This window comes from Canis lupus, chromosome 16 (genome assembly GCF_003254725.2).
Source record: "Canis lupus dingo isolate Sandy chromosome 16, ASM325472v2, whole genome shotgun sequence".
Lineage (NCBI taxonomy): Eukaryota > Metazoa > Chordata > Mammalia > Carnivora > Canidae > Canis > Canis lupus.
In genome coordinates this window covers 1,369,719-1,388,103 of record NC_064258.1, presented here as the reverse complement: position 1 = coordinate 1,388,103, position 18,385 = coordinate 1,369,719, and the positions used below count along the sequence as shown (strand labels likewise).

The following is an 18,385-nucleotide window of genomic DNA, read 5'->3' as shown; positions in this document are numbered from 1 at the left end:
GAGGTGCATGACCTCCCGGGGACGGAGGAGGCCCATGGAGGAGACACCCTGGCTCCTGAAAGACCCCGTGAATGAGTTCAGTCTCCAATCTGAACAGCCACTCAGTGCTGTCAGGTGGGGCAGTCTGTGCTGACGCGGTACTGACACTGGGGGAGTCACTTGGTAATTTAGCATAATGGGATAGATCTACAAAATGTGGATCACCAAATTAACTGAAGTAGTTATCAGTCTACTAGTTTTCAAATGACCAATGGACGCCTGCCTGGCTCAGTCTGAAGGGTGTGTGGTTATTGATCTCGGGGTCCTGAGTTTGAGTCCCACATCGGGCACAGAGTTTCCTTAAAAGAAAGAAAGAAAGAAAGAAAGAAAGAAAGAAAGAAAGAAAGAAAGAAAGAAAGAAAGAAAAGCACAAGTATTTAAAAACGCTCCAAATCAATAAGGCTCCCACCGCTGAGCTGGCCCGTGGTGAGATGGGTCTCCCACCTGCTCCTTCAGCCACTAAGCCCTGAGCACGGAGAGTGCCCGAGTTGATAAACAGGCCAGATCCTCCCTCTCGGAGCTCATGCTTCAGGGGGGAAAATGGACAAAATACGGAACAACGTCAGGAATGGAAAGAGCAATTGCTCCCTAGAAAGAGAGCCTGGTGCTTCCCTGGGTCCTGAGCTCCGGAGGTGAGGCTGTGACAAACTGGGGGGCTTTGGCAAATGCAGCAGCTGGGGCTCCAGGGGGCCACTGAGGGGAGGAGGTGAAGACCCCAGCAGGGCCACTGCCTCGCCAGGATCACAGCCTGGGAAGGAGGCTGAAGGGGGCATGAAGCCAGCTCTGTGTCCTCTGTTGGGGGTCAAGGCAGCCCCTCCCTTCCTAAGGGGGCTGGGAAAAGGTTGCATGGATGGAACTGGCTACAGGCATGGAGATGTGACGGGTTGGGGGTGGGCATTGACAGCCCAGATGGGAGGCATTCCAGCAGGTTCCAGTCTGAGGAAGAGCCCAGATCAGAGCGACCCACCAGGTGCACCGTCGTCCACAGCTCACCCAGTGGAAACGAGGGAATGGCCCGTAACACACGACAGGCAGGGTTTCAGGATAAGGACGGCCTCACACCTTCTATGCCAAGACCCTGACACCTTCTGTAGGGTTTGCCTTGGATTCAGGAGCCTAGGATCGTGGGAAGCTATTGCCCATCCCTGCCCCGGTAGGACTGTCATCTTCTGGGCCTCCAGAATGAGAGTATCGGTGCCCACGTGTGTGCACACAGGACCTTGTGGGCCTGGAGACACGTACACACCAAGGAGGAACATGTGGTTGGAGGTATTTCCTGCATGTGTGACACCCGCCTCCAATGTCATAGATATGATGCCACAGGGACGTCTGGAGGAAGCACCTGCTAGGATAATCCCTGTCCTACAGGCAAGAGGTGGACCATCCCCGACGGGCTCAATGGCTTCTCCGGGGTGAAAACCAGGGAAGAATGGAAAGTTGTGTCTGAACCCAGGTGTGTTTCCAGGCTGGGGCCCTGGCTGCACACAGTCGTTGGAGAGGGGTGCGGTTCTGTCACTGTGTGCACACAGGCCATTGCCTGCAGGGAGGGGGGGCATCGGCAGCCCCGAGCGCTGCTCCTGAAGGTTCCTCCAGGAGTGGGTCAGGGAAGGGGTCCCAGGCAGTGAGGTCACTTCTTTCACAACAGAGGCCAACAGAACTTGGAACCCCTGCACCCAGGCCCCCACATTCTAGTGCAGCCCCACCTCAGGCTCACTTTCAGGAGACTTCTGCTACTGAAAGATGTTCCCTTCCGGCTTTCCCAGTTTCGAGCAACGCCAGGAACCCCAGGGATGCGGCTGCTTCGAATGCTGGAGACGTTGGTGCCACCGTCAAACCCAACGCCTCAGGGAGTTTTTCAGGAGGCGCCGTAGGGTAATACAGAGCAGGCCAGGCCAGGCCACCTGTGCCAGCCATCCTGGGCAGCCCCATCCATCCCCTCCTCTTCAGGGAACCAGGGATGTGTGGGCAGGTCGCATCCAGGCTGGAGGACCTTGCAGGGCAGCAGGTTCCCCGGTGATCCCTTCAGGGTCACCCTGATGTCACGGTGGGCAGGGTGGAAACAGGATTCCCGAGGCGCCTCTTACCCACCCCAGAGTTAACCCAAGGCCCTGCAGCAGCATCCCTTTGCTCTCCTTGGGGGAGGTGTGTGCCGGCTGTGCTGTGGCGTGTCTGCAATGGAGTCAGCTGGGTGTGCGGCCCGGCCAAAGGGGCCAGACCGGGCGCTGAGGCCTCCTGCCTGGCTGGCATACACTGTCTTTACAGAGCTCCACATGGGACAATGGGTGGCGGCAGAGGCGGGAGGAAGAGGACATCCCCCACACCCCGGTGGTGATCAGGAAGCAGCCCAGCACAGCTAACGGAGGCCTGCAAGGGTTCAAGGTGAGTGCAGGGGCTGGGGCCACCCGACACCCAGGGCCCCGATGCAGCAGGAAGGGCCCCGGGTCCCAGAAGCCAGCCTGTGCTCCCCTGGGCTCCCCCCTAGACTTCTGCTGCTACAGGAGTCTGGATTCTCCTCCTCCCCAAACTTGCCCCCATGGCCCTGCCCCTGCCTGGGCCAGATGCATGCAGAGTCCCTGTGCACAGATTTGTAGGAATATCAGAATAGAGCCTTCAGGGGATGCCTGGTCGCCCAGTGGTTTAGCGTCTGCCTTCCGCCCAGGCCCTGATCCTGGAGACCCAGGATCGAGTCCCGCTTCGGGCTGTCTGCATGGGGACTGCTTCTACCTCTGTCTGTGTGTCTGCCTCTCTCTCTCTCTCTCTCTGTGTGTCTCATGAATAAGTAATAACAACTTTTTTTATAATTAAATCTTTTTAAAGATTTTGTTTATTTATTCACGAGAGACCGAGAGAGAGAAGCAGAGACACAAGCAGAGGGAGAAGCAGGCTCCATGCAGGGAGTCTGATGTGGGACTGGATCCTGGGTCCCCAGGATCACGCCCTGGGCTGAAGGCAGTGCTAAACCACTGAGCCACCCCAGCTGCCCATAAAAACTTTTGAAAAAGAGACACACCGTGTCTCATCGCACGTGCTCTCTAGTAGTTTGCACTGTGCTATGCTTTCTCCTAACTGGTGCTCCCAGGAGGCCCCATTGCCTGACGTCCTTCCCCACCTTCTCCAAGGCTTGAGCATGGTCCTTGTGAGTTGGGAGACTTTTCCCCAAAGGGACACGGAGCTCACTGTATTATGTCTATCGCTCTGCAGTTAGGTTTTGAAGGAGCGCATCCTTGCCCCCCACCCCCCCCCGGGGTCAGGCACAGGGGCCTCGTGTGCAGCACAACATGTCAGAAGGCCAGTTGGTCCCAACAGCCACTGAGCCCTTCACTGATGCAGGACTTCGATGCGATTCCCTTCTGTTGCCAAATCACAGGGTGGCGCTGCACATTCTGCGGCCCTCACGCCCTGGGCCCTCCCACCCAAGGAAAGGTCTCCGTGTGGGCACCTTGAGACAGGGACGTGTGGTCAAATTCAAGGGGTGAAGCCGCTAATGCAGGGAGGTGCTGTCAAAACTCAGCTGACAAGCGGCCCTGGGAGACTGACCCCTCCCACTTGAGATCCTTGTATTGATCCATATTTTTTTGAAAATTAATCCCCTAAGATTATTTCTTTATTGGATACTTTGTCTGTTTAAGAGACAGGCAGAGAAGCAGGGAGCGGAAGAGGGAGACACAGGCTCCTCAAGCACACTCGGCCCCAAGCGCAGAGCCTGCCAGGGGTGGGATCTCAGGATGCTGAGACCATGACCTGAGCCACAACCCAGTCAGATACCTAGTGACTGAGCGGCAGGCGTCAAGCCCCGTGTTCCTGCTGTGGGCATTCCTGCCCCCCCTGCCCCCCGTCCCCCGCAGCCACTGAGAGCTCGGGCTTTGGTCTGCGCTCCAACTCCCAGGTGGTCTGGAGGCTACAGTGCAGGCTGCACGTCTCCTCTGTCCCACCTCAGGCTGAAAGGGCCTCAGCCCTGAGAAGGAATCAGATCTGCCCAACCACCCCCAGCCGGAGGGAGCTGCTGGAGCAGCAGGTAGAAGAACTGGTGCCTGCCTTGCTGCGCTTGGACAATCCATTCCTATTTGAATTCCTAAAATGTTTTGGAGGAATATGGCACCCCTGAAGAGGTGCTGGACCTGCTGTTTGCAAAGTGAGCACCCTGACTCCACAGCCCAGGGGGATGGGCCACCTACTGGTTGGGAGTCTTGGGGAATGTTCCTGACCTTCCCGGCCCCTGGGGCTGCTCCTCCGACTGGAGTAGAGTCACGCAGGGCCTAGTTGGGTCCCACAGGGCAGCCCCCGGGCTTGGCCTGTGACAGGTCGGCTAGAGGGGCTGTGCTTGTGCTCAGCAGTCGTCGTTCTGTCCCCATGACGAAGCCTGTGCCGCCTCCCCACCGTCACCAGGGTCTTGAGCTGGCCTGTTTTGCCATGGAAAGGGAGTTTTTGGTCCATCTGGGGTCTGTATCCTGGGGCAGTCGGAGTAGGGGTCCCCGGGGACACTGGGGCGCCCTGGCCCACTTGGATATCGGCCATGGGCCTGGCTGGAGCCCTTTCATTCCTCAAGCATTCAGGAAGCGCCAGCAGGTGCAGGTGCTTCTCCAGGAGCTGCCCGTGGCCCCACGCACAGAGCTGACGGCCCCCCAGGGTTCTGGACTAGTTGGGGTTCAGAGGGTGACAGCAGCTATGAGGAGAGGTTGGGTCCACAGGACGATTCATGTGATGCCCCCCTCCCTCCTCTAGGTATCGATGCGTTGTAGCTTCCTGTAAGAAGGAAGGAATCCTGGACCAGTGGGAAATGTGAGTGAGCCCTGGCTCATGCAGGGGAGCCTTCCCTCTCCAGGAGGGCGAGGGGGCTGTGGGCTGGAGGGGCTGCTGGACCCCTCACCTCACACGTCTGCAATTCCTGTGACAGGACAAAGGTCTGAGGCCCCTTTTCCTCTCAGGAAAAGAGCAAAGGAGAGCTGTGGGTGGGGTGCGGGCTTTGTGGGAGAGCCCTGGGACGTCAAAGGGAGACCTCCTCCATGCCCATCCCCCCAACCCTCTGTTTGCCCCACACCTGGGACGCAGAGCAGAGGGTGTGGGGAGCATCGCACTCACCAAATTGGTGGCACCTGGACCCGGGTGCACGGCAGGTGCTCAGGAGGGCCAGTGAGTGCTCACGGACCAGACGGCCCCCGCCCCGTGGGAGATTAGAGTCAGTGGAAGGACACCCCCTGGGGGCCCCTCGTGAGTGAGGCAGGGCAGACCCACGGGAGGGAAGGTTCCCCGGGAAAGACAGTGATGGTCACGCCGCTGGTCATGAGCTCCCACGCACAGAGGCTTCGTGCCAGCCCCTCCTCAGTGAGCAGGCCTGTGGCAGGCAGGACCGCCAGGTGGCAGGTGGACAAGGAGCAGCACTGGCCTCCGACAGCCCCAAGCGGGAGGCTGGGGGCCCCGTTCCTGCAGGGCTTCCCCAGGACACCTTGGTGTGAGGGAGCCCTGTCATCCAATGCCTCTGCCCATCCGTACCTCCAGCTCCATCTCCTGCATCCTGGACACCTGGCTGGACTACTATCGGGAGGATTTCATCAGCCACCGGAATTTCTCTCCCTGAGGAAGCTGCTGGCATTCATGGGGCTCAACACGCCAGGCTCAGACCTGGAAAACCGGGCCCAGCATTACCTGGAACGATTCAGCTACCTGGAGCTCGTGGAATTAGACGATGAGGATGAGGAGGACTGGGGTGGCCGAGCTGGGGACAGGGTGGGCCACACAGACCCAGCCTCCGTGCAGCTGGGCCGGGAGCACAGGGTAGGCTCACATCCCATCCCCATGGGCTGCAGTCTGGGGAGACCTCCCAGGGCTCTTGCACTTACACACGAACGGTGGGAAGAGTGTCCTTGATTTGAGAGGGACGTGGAAAGTCCGTCCTGGTGATGATACTTTGTTTTCTTGGGGCTATAGCTTCGGACACTGAGCAACACGCTGACCACCTCAGGAGCCCACCCCAGCCCCGACTGTGGGGCCTGCTGCACCTTCAGGGCCTGAGGTGACCGAGCCAGTCCCGGCTGCTGGAGGTGAGGGCTTGGCCCGAGCTGAGATGCTGGCTGCTGAGTCCAAGTCAATGAATGTGGTTTTGGCACCTATGATTCCCCACCCCGATGAGGAGCCACCTGCACCCTTGGCCACCCGGCGGAGGAGTAGGCCCTGACACTTGCAGTCGGGGTCCCCAAAGTGCCAGAGCCGCCACCTGCCTCTGGAGCAACTGGCTTTGACCCCTGAGCAACCCCCTGAACCACCTCGGGAGCCGCCCCAGCTCCTACCGCGGGGCTCCTGATGGCTGCAGCCCAATGGAGGCTTCCCTCCCCAGCATTGCGCTGTTTCTATATTTTGTTTTCCTTTAACCTCTATAATGGCTTATGAATTTTATTTGTAATTAAAGATAAGTTAACGGCACAAAATTGACTCTGATGCTTTTCAATTATACATCGTGGTACTTTAGGTCCATTCACAGTGTCACAGGCCCCGGAGCCCAGGGCGCTGGGGGACACTGCCCAGGATCCGGCGCTCCTCCCAGGACAGGCAGAGGCCGGGAGGGCACAGGACAGCAAGGACGCCCCTACCACCGGGCGGCCCTGAGCTGGGCGGATCGGCGCCCCCCACTCCCGGAGCATCCAGGCCCCTGCAGACTGGGAGCTGGGGTAGTTACTGCGGGAGCTGACTCCAGGGCTGGACAGCTGGCCGCCACCAGTGTGGCTGTTCCTCCTGGTGTCACCCTGCACCTGGGACTGAGCAGGGGCCTCATAGGATAAACAGCTCCCACTGAGTCGGGCACATGGCAGGGGGGAGGGCAGCTCCCCCAGGAGCACACACCTGAGAATCAGCACAGCAGCCCCCTCCCCCAGAAGACCAGCTGGAAGGACAGGGGAAAAGCAAGTTATTGACCAAGCAGCACTGGAAAGTTCTAGGGGAAGTCGAGGGATTTACAGTATATAGAATCAGAGGATACTCCCCCTTGTTTTTTCTTTTTTTTCCCCTTGTTTTTTCTTTTCTGTTTGTTTCTGTTGTTTCCCCACCCCCTTTTTATTTTTTGTTTCTTCTTTTTTTTCTCTTTTGCTCCTTTTTCCAGTATAACTTGTTTTTGTCCACTCTGCACTGAGCCTAATGACTAGAAGGAACAACTCACCTCAAAAGAAAGATTCAGAAACAGTCCTCTCTCCCACAAAGTTACAAAATTTGGATTACAATTCAATGTCAGAAAGCCAATACAGAAGCACTATTATAAAGTTACTGGTGACTCTAGAAAAAAGCATAAAGGACTCAAATTAATAAAATCATGAATGAGAAAAGAGATCACCACCAACACCAAGGAAATACAAGCGATTTTAAAAATTTATATTATGAGCAGCTATATGCCAATAAATTAGGCAATCTAGAAGAAACGTACACATTTCTGGAAAACCACAAACTACCAAAACTGGAACAGGAAGAAATAGAAAACCGGAGCAGGCCGATAACCCGGGAGGAAATTGAAGCAGTCATCATCAGAATCCTCCCAAGACACAAAAGTCCAGGGCCAGATGGCTTCCCTGGGAAATGCTACCAAACGTTGAAAGAAGAAACCATACCTATTCTACTAAAGCTGTTCCAAAAGATAGAAAGAGATGGAGTACTTCCAAATTCGTTCTATGAGGCCAGCATCACCTTAATTCCAAAACCAGACAAAGACCCCACCAAAAAGGAGAGTGATAGACCAATGTCCCCAATGAACACGGATGCAAACGTTCTCCACAAAATACGAGCCAATAGGATCCAACGGTACATTGAGAAGTTACTCACCGTGACCAGGTGGCATTTATCCCCGGACGCAAGGCTGGCTCAACACTTGGCAAACACTCCATGTGATTGATCAGATCTGCAAGAGAAAAAACAAGCAATGTCCACAAGAGCCAAACTGTGGAAGGAGCCTCGGTGTCCATCGAAAGATGATGGATAAAGAAGCTGTGGTTTATGTATACAATGGAATATTCCTCAGCCATTAGAAACGACAAATACCCACCATTTGCTTCAACGTGGATGGAACTGGAGGGTATGATGCTGAGTGAAGTGAGTCAATCGGAGAAGGACAAACATTATACGGTCTCATTCATTTGGGGAATATAAATAATAGTGAAACGGAATATAAGGGAAGGGAGAAGAAATGTGTGCGAAATATCAGAAAGGGAGACAGAACATAAAGACTCCTAGCTCTGGGAAATGAACTAGAAGTGGTGGAAGGGGAGGAGGGCGGGGGGTGGGAGTGAATGGGTGACGGGCACTGGGGGTTATTCTGTATGTTGGTAAATTGAACACCAATAAAAAATAAATTAAAAAAAAAGATAGTGAAAGGAAATAAAGGGGAAAGAGAAAATGAGTGGGAAATATCAGAAAGGGAGACAGAACATGAGAGACACCTAACCAGGAAACGAACAAGGGGTGGTGGAAGGGGAGGTAGGCAGGCGGTGACAGGACGACGGGGTGACAGGCACTGAGGGGGGCACTTGATGGGATGAGCACTGGGTGTTATGCTATATGTTGGCAAATTGAACTCCAACAAAAAATAAATTAATTAAAAATAAATAAGATTTAACTGTTGGGGTGCCTGGCTGGCTCCTATGGTGGTGCATGGGATTCTTGATCTCAGGGTTGTGGCTTCGAGCCCCACCTAGGGTATGGGGATTACTTAGAAATAAAACCTTTAAAAAAATAAAGCACTTTTTTAGCACTTATGCAGAGGATAACCTTTGGTCCTTTCGATTATGAAAAATGTGGCAAAAATATAGGAATGTGAAATGATCTGGTAATATTAAAAGTAAAATTTTTTAACAAGTTTAACTTTTACTATAGATCAACACGGAAAAATATTTGAAAAATAAAACGTCTTGCTAAAGAAGCTACATGTTGGTATTCTAGTTTTCTCTTTGTAGATCCAGGTCTGTACTTCCGGGCATGTGGGTTAGAGACTCATCAGGACTCTGAGTCTCCCCTTTCTTCAACGGCCCCTTCCATACAACTCAGCTCCACTTAGTCCAACTTCCCATCACCATGGTCTGTCTGCCTTAATGCCCTGGTGGTGGCACAATGGTGACCTTCAGCCCCACTTGCCAGGTTTCTCAGAAGGTCATGGCCCTGGTCAGACAGGGTCAGACGGGCACTGTCAAAGATATCCAGTAAAGATTTTGGTCGCCCTCAGGCCATGTCTCTGCTACTGGAAGCAACCTGGTGCCAGGTTTTATCTCTCCGATAAAAGGCAGCTTTTATCTCTCCGTCTCCAGAAATCTCTTTGTATTTTGTCTCCAAACTTCTGAATTGAGCTAAGAGTAGGAGAAAGGGTTTATTCTGTGACCACAGTCTATCTAGTATTATTAAGGTAATTCCTGGGTTATGCATCCTCCAGTCACCTTAGATAGCACCGTGGCTGTTCACCACCCCACCCCCACAGACCAGAAAATAGGGCTCCAGTAGGATAAGATACCTAAACCTATCAGCCATCACTTAAGCGGTTTTGTTTTGTTTAAATAATTAGTGCAAAGTACTTTCCCCCTGAGTGAAAGCCACATTCTCACAGAGGGGATTTCCCTAGGGATTCCCGTGCTGTGGTCCCAAGGCTTGGAAATGTTTTCCCTCAACCAAAACCAGTACTGAACTTAAACACCAAGGGGAAATACTCCAAGGAGTCCTGAGCTGACCTGTGCTCTTGCCAAACTAGCAAACTCCTAAAACCATGGGCTAGAGACCAAATAAATGAGCACATCCCTGGTTGAAACTGATACATCATTTAAAAAAAATCTCCTCCGATGATTCTGTGGTACACTTAGGGTAGAAACACACTGTCAAGTCATGTGTGAGGATGATGAGCAACCAATTCTATTGTCTGACTAAGGCAATACATGTCCTACTCCCAAGCTCTAGTTGTATTGAACTGTAATTCTGGGAAACCACTTTATTAGAGACCCATCTGGTGGCTCAGCCAGGAATCGCACAGGGTGTCTCCAGGAAGGAAGGGGCCAGTCCTGGGGCCTCTGCTAGTGCTGGGACCCCTAAGTTTTATGCACACACTCCCTTCTCAGAGGAGGCCCCGTTCTGGTAGGATTATCTCCACTGACCCATGGATGTGTGTCGGCCAGTTGTACTGAGATCAAGGGACTTCAGCATAGGGCTGATAATGTATAATTATATAATCACACAATAAGACTTATTTGGATGGCACGCTGACAGCTTAATTGAATGGAGAGGTCCCTCACAGGATATCTTTCAGTGGCAACAGTATTGGGCCGCCACCCAGAAAGCTAGGATAGAAAAGAAGCTCCCCAGAGGAGAGGGATTGAAGAAGGGCTTACTTAGGGAGATGAAGTCTCTCATCGAGATATGGAGTCTCTGAGCCAGGGAATTATGAACGGATGACAGGATCCTGGAGACACTAATATTCATGATTTACCTTATCTACTGTTAGTAGATGTCAGGTGGTGATTCACAGGATATGCCCAGAAGATATGGCTAAGCTATAAATGGCTTAACCTCTACCAATCTGGGCTATGTTTAAATCAATTCAGTGTGTAAAAATTTGAGGTTGGTAACAGTGGTTTTTTGAGTTAAAGGTCTCTGCCTGCTGTGAAAAAATAAACAGAGGTCTGCTGTGCAAAGATCATCTTTGGCTCATCCATAAACCTTGACTGATCATTTCAAATGATTTGTCTTCATGGTCATGGATTAGTTTTCCTCTTGATCAAATCCAATGCTAGAACCCTCTTCTTATATAGAGTTTTTTCATTTCAACTATTGTACTTTTCAACTCCAGAATTTGTAACTGCATTTTAAAATCTATCACGATGTATTGAAAGTCTTGATTTGGTAAAAATGAATCCTTTCTGGTTTCATTTTTTAGGAGGGAGAGAAGGAAAAAAGGAAGAGAGAATCTTAAGCAGGCTCCACACTGAGCATGGAGCCCATGGAGGGCTCGATCTCATGACTTGAGCCAAAATCAAGAGTCAGACAATTTACCAACTGAGCCACCCCAGGTTTCATTTCTTAAGCATCACTGAAATAGTTCTTTTAAAGCCACTTCCTTAGGAGCATGGTCCTCAGTTTCATTACCAATCTCTGCCCACTCCCATGAACGGTACTTCCTTTCTTTGAGTGACTGCCATCTTCTGTCGTTGAATATTGACACTTTGAACATCACAGCGTGGTAATTTTGGAAACGGCACTCTTCTGCCTTTTCTGGGTTTTGTTTGTTTGTTTACAACTTGTGTGGATGGTGTTACGTGTTTAATGCTTTTCTCAACTTTTTGTAAAGGGTCTTTGTTATGAGTGCCCTGAAGTCTCTTCTGTTAGCCCAGCGGCCACCTTGTGATTTGAGAGAGAGCCCCTTAAATGCCGGGAGCCAAGCCACCACGAAGCACTCTGCTAGTCACTGCAGACGCCCCTGCGCTGCGCTCCGCCCCACAGGGCGCAGGCAGGGAGTTAACTCTGTCTTCCCTTCCCTTGCTGTTGCCCTGGTGCTGAAGGCAAGCTCATGTGGTCCTCTCAAGGGTTTTCTAAGGATATGTCCAGCCACGGGCATCAGCATGGCCCTTGGATTGCCTGGCACACAGCAGATTTTCGGTGTCCTTCGTCCCTTGATAACCCCCAGCATCTTCCTTCCCAGGTGTTTCGGTCTGCCTGCCTCTGGCCTCTCTGGTTGGCCCCTTGCCCAGACAGGTGTGGCTAGTATGTTCACTGACATGCTCTTGGCAGTGTCACCCGGGAGCTCCTAAAAGCTCTGAGGCAGTTTGAAACTGCCTCAAACAATGAAAGACCCTGAGTCAGTGCTTCTTGGAGTCCCCAAGGAGGTCAGAATACACAACCACAATTCTCTGAGAATAATCAGTCTTGCTGGCATGAGCACACTGTCCCAGGAAAGTAGACCACTGTCCTCATGGTGACCACAGAGCTGGGGAGTGTGGCATGGTAGGTGGTTAAGTTAAAATGCCATAAAGACTGTTTTACTGAAGTTCAGTACCTTTTTCTTTTTTTCTTTTAAGCCCTTCCCCAGGTTTTGTGTTTTTTAGAAGTCAGAAAAAGTTGATTCCAATAGTTTTTGTCAGCTTGATCATTGCCTTCATGAAGGGATGGTGTGTCGGAGTTACTTACACTAGCATTTTAGGTGACATCATTCAACATATTTTATTTTATTTTATTTTATTTTATTTTAAGATTTTATTTATTTATGAGAGACAGAGAGAGAGAGAAATGGGGGTCAGAGACACAGGCAGAGGGAGAAGCAAGCTCCATTCAGGGAACCCAATGTGGGACTCAATCCCGGGTCTCCAGGATCATGCCCTGGGCTGAAGGCAGCGCTAAACCACTGAGCCACCCGGGCAGCCCCATTCAACCTATTTTAATTGTACATTCCTTTTCAAAGGTGATACTAGTAGGTCTCACCTGAGCATTCATACATTTTCAATTTATTTTTTCCTTTTGTTTATTTTATTTTTTAAATTTTTATTTATTTATGATAAATAAAGAGAGAGAGAGAGAGAGAGAGGCAGAGACACAGGCAGAGGGAGAAGCAGGCTCCATGCACCCGACGGTGGGATTCGATCCCGGGTCTCCAGGATCGCGCCCTGGGCCAAGGGCAGGCGCCAAACCGCTGCGCCACCCAGGGATCCCTTTCCTTTTGTTTAATTTCAAATTTGGAAAACATATGTATACATCTTGTTCAAGTTTTGTGTTCATCAGCATATTGTCAAAGATAGATACTTGCTCTTCTTTGTAATAACCAAAGGGTGAGCTTTATAATAAGCATGCAGCTTTATAAAATATCAAGATGTTTCACTCGAGAGCTTTATTGACTTACTTCATAGTGCTCAAAATGTCACACCACAGTGATTAGTTGAAAAAACATTGTGATCCCTTTGCATGAATATGCTTTTGATTTATACATATACTTTGATTTTGTCATAGCATTGCTTTCTGTAATCTATCTCTTTTTTAAAATTTTTATTTATTTATGATAGTTACAGAGAGGGAGAGAGAGAGAGCTAGAGGCAGAGACATAGGCAGAGGGAGAAGCAGGCTCCATGCACCGGGAGCCCGATGTGGGATTCAACCCCGGGTCTCCAGGATCGCGCCCTGGGCCAAAGGCAGGCGCTAAACCGCTGCGCCACCCAGGGATCCCTGTAATCTATCTCTTAATCCTCAAAAGGACCTCATAAAGACAATATTATTCTGGTGGAGTTTAGGCTCTAAGTAGGCCCCAAAGACAGTTAATACTAGAGGTTGAGGCAGTTGGGTTCAAAGAAGAGAATCCAGAGAAGGTGCAGTATGTTTACAGAGTACGCAGCTTATTTTCATCGGGGTGAAGTAAACTCAGACAAACCATGTAAATTCCCAGAACCAAATTAAATTTTCTAAACGTCTAGAATATTTATTCACATGGTTGTAAAAAGCTCCTAAATTCCAAGGTAAAAAATGATCCTTACTTCAGCTCATGACCTTGAATGTATGACATTGAAGGTAGACCCACTAGTCACTAATCAGTCACTTAAACATGCATGCGGCAGCTCATTGTGGATCTCATGTTGCTTGCTTTCTTCTTTATAATTTTATTTAAATTCAATTATTAACATATAGCATACTATTAATTTCAGGGGTAGAGATCAGTGACTCATCAGGTGCATGTAACACCCAATGCTCATTACATCACGAGCCCTCCTTGATGCCCATCACCCAGTTACCCCATCCCCCCACCCACCTCCCCTCCAGCAGACTCAGTTTGTTTCCTAGAGTTAAGAGTCGCTTATGTTTCTTTCTCCCTCTCTGATTTCTTCTTATTTTATTTTCCCTCCCTTCCCCATTACCCTGTTTTGTTTATTAAAATATGAGCAAAGAACTCCAGGAATTTGCAGCGGAGTGGGCAAATAACCGAGGCCCTCCCGGGGCGATGCTCGCACCGCGTCGGGGCGCAGGCAGGCGGAACCCGCGCGCCAACGCGGAGGAGGACGGGCCCAGTGACCCCCGGGCGGCGGTGAAGCCAGCAGGGCCGGAAGCACTGCACACAGGACTGGTGGGGAGGAGACTCGCAGCTGTGAGAAGGGCTGTGCAGAGCTCTCCAGCTTCTCGGGTTCCTAGGACAGAGACAACCGCCCTGCCCCGGCTGTGCGCACACGACCCCGGCAGGGGCCGGGCCGGGCAGAGTCCCCGGGGCGCGCTCAGCCGCCGCCGCCGCCCGGGGGTGCGGAGGGTCCCAGGGAGGGGGCGGCGGCCGGGGGGCTCAAGGACGAGCGGGCCGAGTGTGTCGTGGACCTGAAGGCCGAGACCGCCTGCCGAGCGCGCCCCAGGACGGAAGCTACTACCCCAAGGCAAAGCGGCCGCCACCTGGTCACTGCGAGCCCCGCGGGGCACAGGGTGCGGGTGACCCATGCAGCGCCCGGCGCCAGCAGCCCCGCGGCCGGAGCAGATCCTGCGCCCGCAGCAGCCGCAGCTGCAGCACATCAGGCTCCCGGGGCCTCCGCAGCCGGGCAGCACGTGGGCCTGCGCGCCCTCCGCTGGGGGGGGGGACCCCCTCCAGACCCTGGGCCGCCGCACGCCCCGCAGCTCTCCGCGGCCCCCAAGCCGGCAGCGGGGCCTGCCCTGTCTCCGGACCCGACACCAGCCCAGGTGAGGCATCAGGCGAACACCCCTTCCCCGCAGCTCCCGGGGTGCGCCCTTGCCCTGGAGCCCGACGGACGAGGGTGCTGCCAACGCCAGGTCGCGCCTTCCCGGTGCTTTGCTACGTCGGCCCCGGGCTCTGTGCTCCTCCAGAGCCCTTCCTCCACCGAGGCGTTAGGCCCGTCCAGGAAAGGGAAGGGGAAGCCGCCGAACGTGTCCCCGGGGCAGGCCAAACCCAGACAGGCCGGCCTCTGCAAGCACGAGCCTAAGTACTGTAGCAGGGCTTGGGGGGCCCATAGCTCCCTGCAGATCCCCGCGGCTCCCATACCGGAGAGAGACCCTTCGTGGGCTCTGTCTGTGGCCACCGGTTCACCACCCAGGGCAACCTCAAGTGCACTTGCACCCACATCCCCAGGTGAAGGCCCACCCCCAGCTCTTTGCCGAGTTCCAGGACAAAGCATCGGCAGGCCATGGCATTTCCTATGCACTCTCTGCAGCCGTCCCGTCGGTGAATCGAGTCTCTCTTTAGACAGCCCACCTGTCCTTGTAACAGGGACCCCGGCCTAGGGCTACCTCAGAATCTCTCTTCAGGGACTAACTCCAAGGACCTCCTGGGCGGCCCGCTGCCCAATGACCTGCAGCCCGGGCCTTCCCCGGAAAGTGAGGACGGGTCCCTACTGTCTGGAGGGGGGAGGCAAACCACACTTCACCGAGGGGAGGTGGCTTCCAAGGGAGTGGGACCCCCGAGCTGGGTCAGAGACCCTGAAATGACGGCAGCTGGTTGGGAACATTGACAAGGCCACCACCGACCCCAACGAATGTCTCATTTGCCACCGGGTCTTGAGCTGCCAAAGCTCCCTGGAGATGCATTACGGCCCCCACAATGCAACGGGAAGAGGCCGCTCCAGGGAAGATCTGGGGTTGGGCCTTGTCCACCAAGGGCAACCTGAAGATGCACCTCGGGGTTCCCCGGACCAACACGTCCATAGAGACGCGGCACTCGTGCCCCATCTGCCAGAAGAGGTTCTCAGACGTGGCCCTGCGGCAGCAGCACGTCCAGATGCACATGGGCAGCCAGATTCCCCACACGCCTCTGCCCCAGATCCCCTGTGACTTCCCGGGTCCCGAGGCCCCGACGGTCAGCCACACGGCAGCACGGGTGCCACCTGTCACGATGATGTCATCAGAGCATTGACGTGGATGAGCGGGGCCCCCAGGACGCTTCGAGCTGCTCCCTGAAGGTCCCCGGGCGGCTTCCCAGCACCTACTCGCATCCCCCACGCTCGGGGTCGCCCTGCCGGCCGCCCTGGGCCCGGGGAAGGGGGTCCTGCTCCTCTAGTCCTGCGGCGGCAGAGCCCAGAACGGCTCGGTGGAGCGAGGCTTGACCGACAACTCGTCGTCCTCGGTGACGGGGTCCAGGAGGACCGGGCCGGAGTCCAGGTGCGCTGCAGCCCGCGTCCTTCCAGGCCCCGGCCCGCCGGCAGCCAGCAGAGCGTCAAGGCCAGGTCCCCCGACGCTGGGGCACAGCGGACACTGCGAGGACGGCCGCCCGGGGGAGGCGGGACAGCTGCCCGCAGCACGTGCCCGAGCCCAGCCAACCTGTGTCAAGGCGGAGGCCCTGGTGCGCTTGTTGGGCCCGCGGCCACGTCCCCAGGCCTGTCACCTCCGCTAGCGGCCCGGACTCGGCGACAGGCCAAACCCCGCGGCCGCACAGGGTGTGGGAAGGATTTCTCCTCGGAGCGCTCTTCAAATTCACGAGTGGACTCACCTGGGGACAGGCCTTTCGTGTGCAACCTACGTGGGCGAGCTGTTACCACCAAAGGCAACTTGCAGGTCCGCTCTATGGCGCACGGGGCGACCAGTGGCTCGGCTGCCTGGGAGGGAGCTGGCCAGCAAGCACCATGGCTCTGTTAGGAGCTGATGGCAAGGGAGCCCCTGAGATGTGTCCAAAGGGAATCCTGGCCCCTTCGGGGACCTTGGACCCTGCCGTGTGGAACCAGTACACCACCGTGCTCAGTGGAGGTCTGGCCATGAAGACCAATGAGATCTCTGTGGTGCAGAGTGGGGGGACGCCTACCTCCCAGTGCCCCTGGAGCCAGCTCCACTGTGGACACCACCACTAGCTCCAGGATGGATGGCTCCAGTCTGCCATCAGTGCTGAAGTGGAAAAACCAGGTGCTGCCCACGGCGTCCCCAAACACCAATTCCCTCACTTCCTCGAAGAAAATAGATTGCAGTCAGCTGAGCTCTTTGTCGAGGGAGAAATGCAGGCAGAATAACCTCTAGAACTCTACTTTTTTTCCTTATTAAAAGAACCCATCTCCTCCTGTTTTTCCTATGATGTGCAAATGTTTACAGTTGTGATCACAACCTCAGGCAAGTCCTACAATCAGATGTTGTTATGCTGCTTTGCAAAAAAAAAAATTTTTTTTTTTATAAAATCGAAAACAATTAAAAAAGAGAAAAGAAATTGAAAAAAGAAAAAAAAATAATTGAAAAAGAAAAAGAACAAAAAATACTAAAACATATACGGACTAGAATTTTTTTCTTTAACTTTGGAAAGAAGCGGGTCCTGCAAAGTAGCTTTGTTACTTGGGACAAACTGTATACATAAAACCTTTGTACAACTGAGAGTAACTATTTCCAAAGACTGTCCTCCTATTTCAAGTTGGAACTTACTGAACTACAATGGACAACTGTTAGCCTAATTGGGGGAGGGGGTTGTGTACTTCCCTGGTGACTGTATGCGGGTACGTGGACAAGATCTGGCAGTTGTTTAGGGACCTGTTTTGCATGACACCCCCCATCCCTGTACCCATCCTTCCTTTCTTTTTTTCCCTGAATGTACTTTTTTTTCTTTAAACTAAGGTTGTAGAATTACAAAATTCCTTCAACCTTGGGACCTTAGGTAGGATACCCTCAAATGGGCTGGTTTAGTCCTTAGGGAGTCAATGTGTGTTGCTGCTTATTTAAATAGAGTTCATTCGGAGCCCCAGGAGTGCCAATGTACTCCCGACGCGTTCCAGATGCCTCCTTCCTGAGCCACCAGGAGGGCTAGACACCTAAGCAGGGACCCTCAGGTGACTTAATTTGGTTCGCCAGTGCCTACTCAATCAAAGACCTGGGTTTTCCTTCTTGAAGAAACTCATGGAAAGGGCATATTTCTTATAGGTTCACATACTACTTTGTACAAAAAAATGTCCTTGGTGCAGCTTATGCCAAGTTAGTATGAAGATTGTTCTTGAGTATTGCATGAAGGCTACGAAGTTCGAATGGCAAGTCATGGGTGTGAAAGCTTTAATTTATCTACCTCATTTATTTTTTACTTTTGTAGCCATAGTGTCTATTTTCCTATTTTATGACCCTGGCTTAAACCTGAGTTGATGTGTGGTGGGAGCAGCTGGACATTGAAGATATTTTCATGATTCTTTTTTTTAACTCGAGCCCCCCCCCCCACCTTTTGTATATGTAATGATGAAGCATGCTCTGATGGTTGAACAAGGAAGGAGAAAGAAAGACCTTAATTTCCGAGTGGAGAATCTCTTTCTTTGTGGAAAAGTAGATCAAGACTGTTAACAAATGTTGGTCTGTGTTATTGTGCCTGACTTTAGGATCCAAATTTTTTTTTTTGCCACGTTTTGCTTTTCCTTCTGGAATTGTGAGTTGAGAACACAATGCTAGTACCTGTTTACACTGTGAAGTGGATATTGTTACA

At 52.8% G+C, this 18,385-nt stretch overlaps 1 protein-coding gene and 1 pseudogene across 10 annotated transcripts in view; one reads left to right on the top strand and one right to left on the bottom strand.

The window, feature by feature from the left end:
* Positions 1–18,385, bottom strand: part of LOC112650929 (aldo-keto reductase family 1 member D1) — a 128,042-nt gene that overhangs the window by 81,396 nt on the left and 28,261 nt on the right. For 7 of the 10 annotated variants that reach the window (XM_049094989.1, XM_049094990.1, XM_049094991.1 and 4 more), the window contains 2 exons: positions 7,840–7,915; positions 7,187–7,299 (listed from right to left, as the gene is read on the bottom strand). The gene's annotated coding sequence lies outside the window, so the exon portion shown is untranslated. The remainder of the gene's footprint in view (positions 1–7,186; positions 7,300–7,839; positions 7,916–18,385) is intronic. The other 3 variants (XM_035699703.2, XM_035699701.2, XM_035699699.2) reach the window with 1 other exon arrangement.
* LOC112665266 (sal-like protein 4) lies at positions 13,964–16,949 on the top strand (annotated as a pseudogene).